Genomic DNA, 15,916 nt, shown 5'->3' on the forward strand with positions numbered 1-15,916 from the left:
AACCTACCCAGGCGAGCCGCTGCGGGGTGTGGGAGGCCATCAGCCACAAGCCCAACACCATTCTGTGCGAGGCACTGGCGGGTTCCCCAAGCAAGTCCTTTGCCACTCCCCTAGGTGCGCAGGCATCCCACCGGTGCTGGGGGTGCTGGGGTCATTTAGTGCTACGTGCACGTGGCATTGACTAACATGGACTCCCGTGGAGAGAAAGCTCCTGCCTTTTCAAGTCTCTTTCCAGCCTTCTGATTACATGGATGGCCTTTACAGCTCTGGGGGAGCACCCTTTTCATCCAGCGAAGAACAGGGAACCCCGGCCCCACCCCAGGCCCCCGGGCAACAGCATCCAGCCAGAATGTAATCACATTATTTCCATCGTGCTTATCTTTATGGTTACTTTCTATTTCTGGTAAACGATATTTGTTCTCTCCCTGGGATGACACAAAGTTTTTTTAAAGGAAAACAGTGAATCGATTCAAGACGTCCCAAAAGATGGGGCTCAGATGGAACAGAACTCTCAGAATGCCCTGGAATGCCTGGAGTTTGGGGAATGGAGAATGTACTCCTCTGATCTTCCCAACTACCAAGTCGGTGCCTTTCCCGGGGTATCGTCCCCTTCGCATAGCTGAGAAGACAGAGGTCCCGAGCAGGGAAGTGATCACGACAAAGAAAGGCCCTTGACTGGATGGGACTCTGCCACTCCCACCCTCTACCCTCCCATGCCCAGGGCTTGCATCCCAGACCCTGGGGTCCTTCACCTGGGGCCAGGAATCATACGTTGGCGGACAGCGTGGGCCTTGGGAGCCAGGATGGCAAAGCCCTTGCGTGTCAGGGGTCTGATGGGCAGCTCTCTCTCCAAAGCACTCACCGCTGATCCGTGTGCTCCTTAACCCTGCGAGGGACTCCCTCACGGACAGAGTGTGCCCCGCAGACGGCGTGTGTGGCGCATCGTCTCCACGCTGTAAGTGGGAAACGGACTCCAGCCAAGGGATGTGCCCAAGGTCACAGAGCCAGTGGGTGGGTGGAGGGCCTGGGCCTCGAACCCTGCTCCGTCTGAACCTGGAACCTGTGTTCTCCTTTGCCCAGCTTCCAGCTGTGTTAAGAATCTGAATCCTCCTGGGGGCGCCTGGGTGGCTCAGTCGTTAAGCATGTGCCTTCGGCTCAGGGCGTGATCCCAGAGTCCTGGGATCGAGGCCCACATGGGGTTCCCCTGCTGGGAGCCTGCTTCCTCCTCTTCCACTCCCCCTGCTTGTGTTCCCTCTCTCGCAGGCTCTCTCTCTCTCTGTCAAATAAATAAATAAATCTTTAAGAAAAAAAAAAAGAATCTGAATCCTCCTGAATCCTAGAGGCCGACTTCTTGGGAACGCACCCCCCCCCCCGACTCTCTGGACTCATTTCTTGTTCCCATGATGCTCCTTGTTGGCACCCCAGCCAGAAGCATGGAAAAGGGCCCACATAGCACGTCTGCAACCAGCTCCGGGGTGACTACCTGCCTTCCTGTGAGCCTCAGTTTTGGCCTCCGGGAAACTGAGCTGCTAACCTTGCCCCATCCCACACAGGGCTGCTATGTGGGTCCCAGGCCCTCACCATGCTTCCCTCCTCTCCTTCACGCGGGGTCTGCGTCTCCCCACACCCTACCTGGAGCACGGGATGCCGTCACATAGTGGAGCTCTTGTGACCTCCACAATTAGGATGGTGGATGGACCATGGGCGGTCAGTTACAGAGGAAGTTCACTGGATTAGAGAGCCTTGAGTAACAGGGCACATGCGTGCCTTCAACGGTTCGCTTGCGTATGTGTCAATGGACATCCCCTTGGGAGCTGTAGGTGAGGACCCAGACCCTTCTGGAACCTGGGGCTGCTGCTGGAGATGGGACCATGCTTCTTGCCTGACTCGCCCCCATCAAGCAGCACCTGTGACTTCCAGGCATGGCCCCCAAAGCGGAGCGAGACACCCCCCCCCCCAGAGGTCCCACAAGCCACGTGCCCACGGAGCCCTTCTGGGTTTTGATGGTTTCCTCCCTGTATTTAGCAGCTAGCTCCTTCACCTTATTTGCAGAAATGGTTTAAGCAACTGGCTTATATCACACTTTCCTGTGGGGTTCAAGTTTATTCTCACGGAAACCACTGCGCTTTTTCTGTTTTGTCCTCAAATTTCAACAGCTTGCATAACACTTAATTATGTTAGGGCTTACAATCTCAAGGATAAAACAGGCACAAACTGGTTTGGGGACAAACACCCTGGATCTCGCTCAGCTGGGAGTGGCCTTGAGAGAGGCCCAGGTGGCACTCCAGGCACCCTGTGGGCATGGAGAGATGGGGTGCTGTGGCAGGGAGACAGTCCTACCTCTGTTTTGGGTCAGCTGTGCGGACTCTGGGAACATCTTCGTAGCCGGAGTGGGATGGCAGCTTCCTTGCATCCCCCAGAGCCTGTGCATAAACAGGTACCCCTGGCGGTCCCCACTCCTGGTGTCCAGCGGGGGTGACAGCACACCCTCAGGCCCCCTCCCCTCCTCACACCCCAGGACACCCACCCACCCAGAGTTAGGGCCCCTTATCCCTTTGCCCCATTTTCATCCTGCACCTGGTCACCGAACACCTCTGGGGACGGATGTGGTGCCCCATTGCTAAGCTTCATGGAGCCCCTTCTTTTCTTTCAATCAAGGCTGGGACTTGGGTGAAGTGAGACAGGCACGCTCCTCCGGCCCCACATTGAAGGGGTGCCCAAAAGCAGGAATCGGGACAAACAACCCAATTAATAGTGGGCATAGGGTCTGAATAGACATTTCTTCGAAGAAGATATACAAATGGCCAATAAGCACGTGAAAAGATGCTCAACATCATTAATCAAGAGGCAGATACACATTAAAGCCACACCGAGATAGCGCCTCCCAGCCCCTGGATGGCTGCAGTCAGACAAGCAGTGACAAGCGCTGGCAAGGGCGTGGGGAAATCGGAATGCCACTGCCGGTCGGAATGGGAAATCGTGCAGCCACTTTGAAACACAGTTTGGGGGTGCCTGAGTGGCTCAGTCGGTTAAGTGTCTGCCTTCAGCTCGGGTCGTGGTCCCAGGGTCCTGGGATTGAGCCCCACATCAGGCTCCCTGCTCAGCGAGGAGTCTGCTTCTCTCTCTGCCTCTTTCTCTTGCTCATGGATAAATAAATAAAATCTAAAAGAAAGAAAGAAAGAGAGAGAGAGAAAGGAAAGAAGGAAAGAAAAGAGAAGAAAAGAAAAACAGTTCGGTTGTTCCTCAATCAGGTAAACAGAATCATGCCCTGGCCCCACAATTCTACTTCTAGGTATATCCCCAAGAGAAATGAAAACATATAGCCACAAAAAATTTGCACACGGATGTGCATAGCAGCATTACTTTTTTTAAAAAGATTTTATTTATTTATTTATTTGAGAGAGAGAGAAAGTGAGCATGAGTGGGGTGGAGGGGCAGAGGGAGAGGGAGAAGCAGACTCCCCGCTGAGCATGGAGCCTGATGCGGGGCTTGATCCCAGAACCCCGAGATCATGACCTGAGCTGAAGGCAGACACCCAACCAACGGAGCCCCCCAGGTGCCCCTACAGCATTACTCGTAATAGCTCCCAAGTGCGAACAACCTAAATGTCTGTAAACAGAAGAATGGATAAATAAATTATATACCCATACACTGGAATGTGATTCAGCCAGACCTTGGTTTCTAAGGCCGTTCTCCAGTAAAAGCAACGGCAGCTCCTCGGAGCGACGGCTGACGGTGGGCCTGGGGCTGGATCTACACAAGATGAGCCTGGAGCCCTTCGTCGCACCAGCAACCAGGGACCGGCTTCCACATACACATGCTGCGTGCTGAAGGGACACAGGCCAGCAAGAAGTTACCGATGGCCAGAGACCAAACAATCTGAGTGAAAGAAAGGCAGGAGAGAATTGGATGATAATGCAAAGTAGGAAAATCTCTTTAAAAATACAGCCGCACGTCCATATTGATATAAACAGATGATCGACTACATAAATGAACAGGGGACAGGGGACAAATCTTCTAGGCAGGAGAATTCCAAATAACTTATGTAGATGCCCCACGTTCAGGGAGGTGAGTGGAACTCCTGCTCCAGCGTGGCAGTGCCCAGAAGCTTCCTCCCAGAGTATAGATGATCTGATTGGATCTTTCCAAGAACTCCGTTTGGTGCACCTCATACTGTCTCTATTTCACAGATGAGGAAACTGAGCCTTAGAGAGGCCAAGCTCCAGATCACACGGCTGGTCACTGGGAAGCTTTTAGCTCCCCGGGGGAGTCCTGGCCTGTTCCCTGTCTGGCCTGTTCCCCACTGTGTGCCCTCAGATCTCACAGGGGGTGAGGGGTATAATTGGCACTCAATAAAATTGTCAAACGAGTGAAAGAGGGAGAGGACAGAAGTAGAGACTGAGCGATCGCATTAGTGACTGGGTGCCAGCTGGAGCCACTGCCGTGGGGCTGTGTGTTTCCGGGCAGCTCCTGGACCTCTCTGAGTCTGTCTCACGGTCCCCATCTCTGAGACAAAGACAGGCTTTCCTGCCTCATTGGTTGATGTGAGGATAAAGTGAGCTCACTGGGGCGCACTGGATATGAACCTCGTGCCATGCGCGCAGTTGTACAAGAAACACTGATTTCTGTTTTCTAAAAGGCAGTTTCAGTGTCTAACACAAAACGGGCAGGAAACTCAAGCTCAGCTCTGGAGTCTCGGGAGTTTCAGGCAGGGGACTGGGTGGGGCTGGTCTGCAGGTTTTTGCCGGGTTGCCCATCTTCACAAATCAGGGCAGCCTGGCTGAAATTGAGCAGCTCCCTGCTGCCTCCTCATCCCTACGGGGCCCAGGGGCTTTCCTAGGGAGACTACCTGCGTCTGGTCTCTGGCAGTGTGGCCCACTCAGGAAGCAGATGCAGTTAGAAGGGTCTCGGCCTGTCGTGCAAGAACCAAGCAGAGGGGGCTGTGGAAACCCAGCTTGACACCCAGTGTGGGCGCCCACCAAGCCCTGGATCCAGCAGTAGTGCGGGCGGGGGTGGGGGGCAGGCCCCTTGGCTCCAGGATCTCCACACCTCCACTTGCCCCAGCCGTGGAGCTGTCTCTCTGGCCAGGGCTGGGAGCCTTGACTCCTCTGTGCATTCTCAAGCAGCTCTGCCCTTGCTGGGAGTCCTCTCCCTGCTCCAGACAGGCGGCTGGCTTTCTGCTCTGCCTAGCCCTTCCCCAGGGGCAGTGAGCACAGGGAAAAGGAAGGAGGAAAATACAGGGGAAAACAGCGAGAAAGCGGAGCCCAGATCAAGATCTCTGATCCTAGCTCTCCATGAAGGCAAAGCGCCCGGCACCCGGTGGCTCCCTTCCTCCTCCGTCTGCATCAAATCACACCCCCTCCTTAGGTCCTCAGAGCACCTTCCCATCCTCTCCTTGCCCAGGTCACACACAGCAAGTCAGGAATGGAGCCTTTTCCAGCTCTAGGACCCAGTGGTGGCCCCCACCGGGTGGCAGCCAGTGCACTCCAACTGCCCTGTGGCCATAGGCATGCTGACTGACCCCACCTGCTGGGGACCCTCCTGCGTGCACCTCTCGCCCGCAGTGTGATTCCAGTGGGAGTTACCACCCCCCATCCCCGCTTGACTCCGCCTCCCTCACTAGAATGATTGGCTAAGCGGAGGCACCTGAGCCAAATTGGGCCAATCAGAGAGTGCATTTCCTGGACATACGCCAAAACGGACCAATCAGGGTCCTTCCCTAGGATCCTAGGATTTCCTTTCTCAAACCGGCCTGGTGCGGGTGCTGGAAGCGTGTGTGTGTGTGTGTGTGTGTGTGTGTGTGTAGATGCCCACCAGTGTGTGTGTGTGTGTGTGTGTGTGCAGATGCCCACCAGGACTGGAGAGATGGACGTCGCTGGAAGGGAGAGGCAAAGATGTGCAGGAAGGAAGCCCTGGCCGTGGCCCTCCCCGGCCTTTCCCCAGGCTGCGCCTCCTTTGATTTGGTGGGCTCCTCCAGGGGCCTTTAGTAAATTGCTTCCTGTTTAGCTGGTTTGAATCCCGATTCCGCTCAGGCGGTGGCGCATCCAGACCATGGACTCTGAAGCCAGCCCGCCCTCGCTAGCTCTGTTACCTTTGGTGCGTTGCTGAATAGCGCAGGACCTCAGTTTCCCCAACTGTAGCCCACACTGGCTTACCGTGGGGGCTGAGTTATAACAGCACCCCGCACCCAGGAAGACCTCAATAACATCAGCTTTTCAATCAGGAACGCTCTGGGTCCTACACCTACTGAGACCCTTGGTGCCTCCCCCAGGGGTGCCCATCAGTGTGTCCCTCAGGGTAGGCTGAGTGTGGCTTACCTCCTTCTTGTGGAAGGCCGGACACTGACTTTCCTTAGTGATCAAGGCTGCAGTGGTCAGCCCTCGCCTGCTGGGGCTCAGTGTTTTCACACCTGTTACAGCGAGATGGCCCAGTGCCTAAATCTGGCCTTCCGTAGCAGGCAGCCCAGGCCCCAGGGGCAGCTCAGACTCCGAATTGCCCCCTCTCTCAGTGGCTAACTTTGTTTCGGGGTGCAGCTCACCGCATTTGGCACCCGGAACTATGCCTGAACCATGCTGGAAAGTGCTTTGGAAGGGTAGAGGTTGTGCCCAGCTGCCCAGCTCCTCCTCCCAAGGGTAGCTCCCCTCCCAGGAGCTCTCACCCCTCCCACCAACAGCTGTCAGCCAGGCCTGTGCCACTGGGGTTGGACAGATCTGCCCAGATCTGCCTGACCACCTCCCACCCCCCAGGTGCCCACGGCTTGGACTCGAGCTGGGAATAGCCCGTCTGCCCTCAACGGCTGGGCTATGCCAAGGAGAGAATAAGGAACAGCTGTATCGTGGGTTGAACCGTGTCCTCCAAAAAGATAGATCCACCCGGAACCTCAGACTGTGACCTTATTTGGAAATAGGTCTTTGCAGATGTAATTTTTGAAAGATTTCGAGATAAAATCATCCCAGATATAGGTTGGGCCCTAAATCAAATGGCTGGTGTCCTTATGAGAAGAGGAGAGGACGCGGACGCAGAGAAAGGCTGTGGAAAGTGGAGGCAGAGACCAGAGTGATGTTGCCACAAGCCAAGAAACACCCAGGATCGCAGGCCAGGAGAAGGGTGTAGGAGCTTTTCTTCCTCAGGGCCTCCAGAGACAGCCACACCTGATTTTGACTTCTGGCCCCCTGAACTGTGAGAGAATATCTGTCTGTTTAGGGAGAAATGTGTCACAGCCGCCCTAGAGAAGGCCGACTGGCTTGCACAGCGCGCCCGCTGGCAGTTTGGCTGCGTTACCAGGAAGCTTTGAACTTTGCTCTCTCTTTGCCCGGGGAATTGCGAATCTAAGCATGTGTCTTTAGGAAATTATTGGGACAACGCAAGGATGTGTATGCGAGGGGTGTTCCCCACAGTTTTGTCCGAAGCGGTGAAAAATTAGGAAAGAACTAGATACCCGTGAATGGAGCTCGGTCACATGAGTGACCGTCCCCCCCCAGGTTGGAGCACCAGGCAGCTGCTGAACACCGTCATGTGGTTGACATCCAAAGAGCTCATGCAGGCGTAGATGGGGGAAAAGTGTTTTGAAACAGTCTGTCTGCACAAAACAGATTCGCTGTAGGAAAAGATTGCTACATTGGACTTCATAAATTAAGAACTGCTGGTCATCAAAATACGGCATTAAGAGGCTGATTTCCAATGCCAGTTCTCCCACTGACTGGCTAGGAGACCTTGGGTGAACTAGCTCCACCTTCTGTGCCTCAGTTTCTCATCCGTAAAATGGGGAGACTGTCTTCATGAGGTTTGTTCCAGTGAATTGTTACTGTGTAGCCAACCCCTCTAGAACGTAGTGGTGTAAAACAACAACAGATTTCTCACTTGCTCACATATGTGAAATTAGAACAGAGCTTGCAGGGGGGCTTCTCGGCTCTGCCCAATTGGGGGAGGGGCTGCTAGAGTACCTGCTTCCAAGATGGCGTACTCCCATGGCTGGCGCGTTGGCGGGGCTGTTGACTGGGAAGTCATCTGAGCGGAGGGTCGGAGGCCTCTTTATGGGCTCCACAGGGGCTTCTCCATGGGCTGCTAGGGTTTCCTCACAGCATGGTGGCTGGGTTTCAAGGACAAGTATCTCAAGAGACAGAAACTGGAAGCCACCGATTTCATATGGCCTTCCCTGCCCCACCCCCACTCCCCTGCCAATGGTAGAGTGTCACTTCTGCCACATTCTATTGATCAAGAGATCACAGGACCCAGATTTAAGGGGAGGGGACCCAGACCCCCATCTCTCAATGAGTGGGATGTCGAAGAATTTACAGACATGTTTTAAAACTGCCATGGGCTGCTATGAGGATTAAGTCAAATCAGGTGATCCATCTCAAAGGGTCATCCCATAAATGAGGCTTGGCTTTGTTTTTTTGTTTTTTGGGTTTTTTTAGATTATTTATTTATTTATTTATTTATTTGACAGGGAGAGAGAGCAAGCACAAGCAGGGGGAATGGCAGAGGGAGAAGCAGGCTCCCCACTGAGCAGGGAGTCCGATGTGGGGCTTAATCCCAGGACCCTGGGATCATGACCTGAGCCAAAGGCAGACGCTTCACCAACTGAGCCACCCAGGCGCCCCAGCCATAGACAACTTATTCAATACAAAGAGAGAAAGTAAGTCTACAGGGAACAGCCTGGCAGACACGGATGAGCCGAGTGATCGAAGCTAGCTAGCATCACAGAAATGGAATAAACGCGTCGTCCTGCCTCAAGGCCTTTGGACTGGCTGTTCTCACTGCCTGGAATACCCTTTCCCCAGTTATCCACAGAGCTTGCTTGCTGACTTCCTTCGGGTCTCTGCTGCAATGTCATCACCTCAGGAAGACCTCCCTGACCCCTACATAAAATAGCCATACCCACTGCTACCTTTTTCCTGGCCCTGCTCTGCCTTCCCTTTTCCACCTGACATTTTATGTTTTTTTTTTCCCCCACTGTTTCTGGTTTATTCTGTTTTCCCCCAGTAGAATGTCAGCTCTTCAAAGGCATTTTTGTCTTGCTTACCGCTGGACCCCAGCACCTAGAATGATGCCTGGAACACAGTAGGTGCTTGGAAAAGCTATGAAGAATGACTAAGCGAATCTGATAGTGGCAGCCCAGATGTCACCTCCTTTGTGAGGTCTTCCTTGATTTCACCCACACATGAAAGGCCTTGACCTTGACCTGGGGTTCCTCCCCAGTTTTCGGCTCGTTGCTTTTGTGTGTCTCTGGGGACTGAGCCCCACTCATCTCTCAGTCCCCAGCCTGGCTTTCAGCACACCATAGACACGCAGGTAATCGTGCTCCTAGGTCTTATTTCCACCTGTCCACAGGTCCAGCTTTGTGACCCAGGTTTACATCTGCCATCTCGGTTAACCTTCAACATAGGCTTCCGAGGGACATAGGATGACCCGTGTACAGATGTGGCCCAGACAGGAACGAATGGTGGCTGGCCCAAGATCGGACAGCTGGTCGGGGCAGAGCCAAGCCCAGAACTCCTGCTTCCGCGGGAGCAAAGTGCATGAGAATTACATCCTGTGTGGACACATTGGGAGGATCTTAGACTCGGCTTCATCGGAGTTGCGAATCCAGTACCTGAAGGGCCCCAGACCGGGAGCTGGTGCAACGCGAGCCTTGGATTTGTCACAAGAAGCCAGAAACCGTAAGTTGGCAATTAATTCAAATGAAGCGAAAACCCAGAACAGATTCTTCCGTGGGCTGGATGCCATCCTTGGCCAGCAGTTTGCAACCTTTGTTCCATCAAGATTCTATCTAGATTCTAGAGGGTCCCCTATTTTACAGGCAAGGAAACAGGCCCAGAGAGGGGAGTGATTTGCCCAGGGTCACATGGCAAGAGCCAAGATTTGAAAATCTCTAGCCTAGAGAAGGCAGTATTTTAGGGGGAGTGACACAGAGTCAAGCACCCCAGAGTCAGTCCCTGCCATTCACCGTAAGGCAGCCCAGGCCAACAAGGAAGAGGAAAAAACCAATGGCTAATTCCAGAACCAGGCGGTCATGGGGAGAGCCGAGTTTCAGGAGCAAATAGACCCGGGTTCAAAGTCCAGCCCAAACCCCCATCAGCTGCGTGACATGTGATCTCCGACAAGGTTCTTCCCTCTGTGAGCCGCACCTCTCCTCCGTAAGACGGGGCCGGGATGCCCTGGGTAAGGGAGGACTTGCTCTCAAGCTCAGCTGGCTCCTCGGCCCACCCCATGGGTTTTGGGGCCCCCAGGCCGGGACTGTCTTCCAATACACCTCACGCGCTTACCACACAGAGGTGGCACCACACCAGTTCCTGTGTCATCACCCTCCCCATGGCCCACGTGAAGATTGTGCCACAGCAGCTGCATGGCTTCCAGAACAGACCTGCTGACCCTGGAGCTGACCGCCTGTGCCGGTGACCCCTCCCCATCGATGCACCGAGCAGGTGCCTAGATTCTTCCATTAATGCTTCAGTCTCTGGCTGGAAAGCCACCCCAGTCCCTGCTGCTACTGCCGCTGCTACTGCCGCCGCTCCAACCTCCCCCAACCCCCCCCCCCAAGCTCTCTCTTCAAATTGCAAATGCCCAAGGAGATTAATACATCAGCTCCCAACAAATCATTTCAGAGCCTCTCCAGACACTCGGCGAGGGTGGGGGTAGACAGGTGGTCTGGCAGCTTTGGGCTCCCTCCCACCCTTTCCAGGGCCCTGCATCCAGCTAGCTCCTCATACGGCAAGAACGAGCTGGGGGAAGTCATGTGGGCAGTGACGCCTCCCAGGACACTGCTGCCCAGCCCCCCCCAACCCTGCCCTAGCCCTGTGTCCCTCCTTCCCTGCCCCAGGGCCACACTCTCTTTCTTGGGCCCGGCCCTTTCTGAACTATAGATGCTGGACCCCATTGCCTCTCAGGCCTTCCCTGCCCCCTCCCACAGCCCCCCAAACTTCCCCCCTCCCATGCCAGGCCAGAAGCCTCCTGCCCACTTTCCTGAGCTGGTGGACTTCAGGCCTCATAGGCCCTCCTTCCCGAATGTTCTTTTCATCCCCTGACCATTGGCCTGAACCTCCTGACATGTCACTGGCCGTTGCAGCTGCCCCCGGATTGGTCCTTGACCTTTAGCCTTGTTCACCTCTGCCCATTCTCCCTGCCACCCCATAGCCAGAGGGAGCTTTTTTTCCTGTTTTAGTCTTTAAGAAAGCTCTAAGCCCAGCATAGGGCTGGAACTCACGACCCTGAGGTCAAGAATTGCATGCTCTACCAACTGAGCCAGCCAGGCGCCCCCAGAGGGAGATTTCTACAATTATGTGGCCACGGCTCTCCAAGCTTAAGTCCCTTCCTCCAGGGCTGTCCATCTAATCTCCAAAGGGCAGTGCACCCCGACGTTCAAAGCCCCACCAACTTCACCTGCCTCATTTCTTGCACCTGGTAACACCTGCCACCTGGGTTTTCATTCCCTACATCTGAGTTTAAAAATTATTGTTTCCCTGAAATTAAAATAGAACTGGGTGTCCTATAGCTTACTTGGCAACTCTTGTGTCAGTCCAAACATCCCAGACATCGTGAGGTTTTAGTATAATTTTTAGTATAAGTGTGTTTTAAGTCCTTTACTTGGGACATACTTATACTAAAAAATTATTCATTGTTTAGGTGAAATTCAAATTTAATTGGGCAGCCCATATTTTTATTCGCTAAATCTGGCAACCTAGGTCCTACACAGGTCGCAGGGACCAGGGGAACTGTCAGGGGTCAGAGAGCCCCAACACGGACCCTGAAACTCTGCGCTGGAGTCTGCCTGACAGCCTCCTTTCCAAACTCCTGCCTTGGTCCATGGAAGGCATTGGAGCCCAGAGACTCCTTGGGAGGAGCTGATCCACTGCTGCCCACCTCTCTCCCCATTCTGGGCCTCAGTTTCCTTTTCCATGAAACGAAACTAATGGTTTCTCCACCCTCTCAGCCTCTCCCCAGATTCAAACACCTGAGCAGAGTAGGGGAGTCTCCGCTGACAGCGCGTGCCCAGAAGGCAACCGTGGCTCCGGAGTTTCTGTTCTTTGGCTCCCTGAAGGATCTCGAGGAGTGATTAGGACAAAGGTCTTTTTTTTTTTTTTCTTTCCCCAAAGCAACTAGTAAACCAGTTAAACCACCTTAATGATCACTGATCCAGGCAAGGAGCATTGGCAACTGCGAAAACCAATGTGGGGGATGAGGGCGTCCAGATAGTATGACAGTTACCTATTGTAGGTGGACCTGGCCACCAACACCAGAACAGTCCATCACCTGCCCTCCGACCCAAAGGAGACTAAAGAGATCTGCCAAGTAAACGCCACACTTAACCTGGGATTAGAGAGAGCTTGAGCCAGAAGCAATAATAGCTGGAAAGGCCATTCTAGGGCAGCAGGGGCAAGCGGAATGTGGACTGGGGACTAGGTCGCAGTGTCGTGTCGATGTTAAAGTTCCTGAATTTGATCATTTCACTGTAGTATATAAAACAATGGCCTTGTTCTTAGGAGAAATATGGTGAAATGTTGAGAGGTGAAGGGTCACGTATCTGCAACTAACACACCAAGGTGCGGCAAAAGAAAACAGCTAGGAAGGAAGGGGGAGAGAGAGAGGTCAAATGGTAACAGTTGGTGAATCTGATAGCTCATCGTAGTATTCGTTTTTTGGCAAAGATTTTATTTGTTTATTTGTTTACAGAGCGTGAGCAGGGGGAGGGGTAGAGGGAGAGAACTTCAAGCAGACTCGCTGCAGAGCATAGAACCTGAGTCGGGGCTCGGTCCCATGACCCCAAGATCATGACCTGAGCTGAAATCAAGAGTCAGACACTTGGGGCGCCTGGGTGGCACAGCGGTTAGGCGTCTGCCTTCAGCTCAGGGCGTGATCCCGGCGTTATGGGATCGAGCCCCACATCAGGCTCCTCCGCTGTGAGCCTGCTTCTTCCTCTCCCACTCCCCCTGCTTGTGTTCCCTCTCTCACTGGCTGTCTCTATCTCTGTCAAATAAATAAATAAAATCTTTAAAAAAAAAAAAAAAAAAAAAGAGTCAGACACTTAACCGACTGAGCCACCCAGGCAGGCGTCCCTCGTGGTACTATTCTCGCACTTTCTCTGAACATCGGGTATTTTTCCAAGTCTGAGGGCACCCAGAAATAAAATATCAGAAGTAGAAGTGGTTTTGAAGACACCGTGCGCTCCCCAACACCCGAAGCCATCCTTTCTCAGAGGAGGACCCTGAAAGGGGAAGGCCTGGGCCTGTCACACAATGACGGGCAGCTAGACCTACCTTCCTGGTTTGAGTCTCAAGAACAGGAGGGGGCCACCTAACCAAGGTCATCCCGGCTCTTTTCTCTGCACCCCACATACTCCCCAACACTATGGCCACGCTATAGGGCTGCAGAGGTAAGCAACTCCCATGGAGTCTGGGTAGGAATCCATCCCTGTCTCTCCAAAGAAACAGAGCCACAACTCCCTCAACCTGCATTGCCTACCACCCCTGAACGGCCATCCCACCTCCCAAAATACACGCAGGATCAGACAGGAGAGAGAAGAGGGGGAGCTCAGAGAAAGGGGGACAGGAATTGTAACAGTGTCCCCTGGAAAGCAACAGGCCTCGGGTCTCACTCGGCCATTGCAAGCGGATCCAAACCCCAGGAAGGAATTCTGTTGGGAGTTGAGGCCCAGGTCAATAACTGGGCAAAATAAATGCATCTGGACCAGTCCCTTTTCAGGGCTGGGGGCAGCCAGAGGACAGGATTGCTGGGCCTGGGGTCCAAGCCTGCTGAATGCAGCAGCAAGGGGTCTCTGGGGGTGCTGGAGGTGGCACCACCCCGAGTTCATAAGCAAATATCCTGCCCACATGGGTACCCCAAGCAGACAACATCTACCCCCAGTTTTGGTTTCAGCTTCAATTTTTGTCCACTTGTGCACCAGGTCTGGGCTCCCCAAGTTCATGTGTAGCCATGGACTGTAGTCACACAGGCAAGCAGGAGCCAACAGCCGTGCAAGGCCAGGCCGGGCAGGTGGGTCACTTTCTATGGAAGCTTCCAGATGCAACTGGGAGTGCTTTACATTCTGAGGTGTGTTAGTGGGTTGAGGTGTAAACACAGACAGGATTTATTACAGTGAGAGCAAAACGCTTCCACAAATTATATTGATTATGAACAACGTTAATCTTATATACAGAAAAGATGAAGTTCAAACAGATAAATAAAGAGCAGTGGATAGTTAATACGATCTTACGAGAGGCAGTAATAACGTGATCACTTTAGGGGGAAAGCTGTTTCCTTTTCAAGTCTACAAATGCAGCTGATCATTTAAATAATAATACAAGACAGAAAAATAGATTCCACCTTAATTCTGATTTTGTAGGATTATTTGCTGGACTAGCATTTATAGCTTTAGTCTAAATGGTATTTAAGTTTTGTCTGTGTATTTAATGCCATTTAAGGGGTGACCCTTTCGAGGAAAAGCCCCGTGTGGGAATTCTTCGTGGCTGTGAGGACGGACGATCAAAAGGAGAAAGCCAAGTTAGTCACCTCCAAATTTCACAAGGAGAACGAACTCTAACATCAGTGTCCACATTCCTGAGCAGCGGCATTAAAGTACACGAAGAAAACTGGAAGTGACTGGGGGAAACGAGGAGGTCAGGGGTGATCTTTCGCTCCGGGGCCTCACTGGAAGGTGTCTGTGGACAAGGGCGTTTGTCCTAAGAAGCACCTACCAGTGGGAAGCTACTGGTTGAAGTCAAGCTGTCCGATTTGATTACTTCCTTTGTAATACTAAAATCGTGATCAAGAAGGGGCACCTGGCTGGCTCAGTCAGTGGACTACGCAACTCTCGATCTCAGGGTCCTGAGTTTGAGCCCCATGTTGGGCACAGATTACTAAAAAAAAAAAAAAAAAAAAAAAAATTGTGATCAATAAAACTGAAATCATACTTAACTGATGTGCTGTCACATTTACCCTTGTATTCCATGGCAGGAGACCCTTTCTCTGTTCCTCCCTCCACGCTGTCCCCTGTTGCCTTTTAAAACCAGGCATTCACTTCCCCACATGCCTAAATCCTCCAGGGCTCCCCACGTTTCCCCACATCCCAGTTCCCTCCATCCAGGTCCCCATACTGCCTCATCCTGACTTCACATCATCCCACTGTGCCCCCATCTCCCGCTGTAATCGGCCTGTCTGGTGTTTGCAAACCTGTGTCTGTCCACCTTGTTTCTACCTCCAGGTTCTGCCCAGCTCCTTCTGCCTGGAAGGCCCAGTTCTTCTCCGCCTGGCCAGCATCCCACTGCAGGGACACGTCGCCTGGCAGCTGAGCAGTCAGATTACCAGGAGCTCACATCTGGGTCCAAACCATTCCCAAGGCCAAGGCCAGAGAGCCTCCCTGGAGCCTGAATGGGCTTACACAGAGGCGGTACTGTCTGTTAAATTCACTCATTCAACAGGTATTTATTGAGCAAGCACTATACCCTAGGCTCCAGGGGTGCAGGGGACTTCAAAGCGGAGTGGGGGAGGAGGAGCTTGTGGGTGGCTCAGTAGGTTAATCACGGGACTCTTGATTTTGGCTCAGGTCATGATCTCAGAGTCCTGGGATTGAGCCTCATCGGGATAAGCGGTCAGCATTGGGGCGGGGGGGGGGGGGAGTCTGCTTGAGGATTCTCTTCCTTTGCCTCTCTCTCTCTAATAAATAAATAAATCTTAAAAAAAAAAAAAAAGTCTTGCCTTCAGGGAGCCCACAGTCGGCTGGGATGCGGCGGGCCTGGTGGCCGACCACCCCGATGGAACACCATGGGAAGGCCGCAGCTCTGGGCAAAAGGCTAGGAAGCCCACAGGGGCGGGGCAGGGCCGGGCGGCGCAGGCCTTGCTGAGGAGGGAACGTTGGACCTGCAGCCCACCAGTAAGCCGAGGCTGGCCCTGAGGCAGCTGGGGACAGTGTCCCGGAGAG

At 53.3% G+C, this 15,916-nt stretch overlaps 1 long non-coding RNA gene across 1 annotated transcript; it reads right to left on the bottom strand.

Annotated features, from left to right (window-relative positions):
* Positions 1 to 397: 397 nt before the first annotated feature.
* Positions 398 to 15,585, bottom strand: LOC113241694 (uncharacterized). Its single transcript, XR_008960816.1, has 6 exons — positions 15,169 to 15,585; positions 14,694 to 14,855; positions 7,944 to 8,089; positions 3,674 to 3,879; positions 2,341 to 2,423; positions 398 to 1,276 (listed from the first exon to the last, which is right to left on the bottom strand). It is a non-coding gene; the product is annotated as an uncharacterized LOC113241694 (long non-coding RNA).
* Between the last annotated feature and the right edge of the window lie 331 nt (positions 15,586 to 15,916).

Source organism: Ursus arctos, unplaced genomic scaffold (assembly GCF_023065955.2).
Source record: "Ursus arctos isolate Adak ecotype North America unplaced genomic scaffold, UrsArc2.0 scaffold_21, whole genome shotgun sequence".
Lineage (NCBI taxonomy): Eukaryota > Metazoa > Chordata > Mammalia > Carnivora > Ursidae > Ursus > Ursus arctos.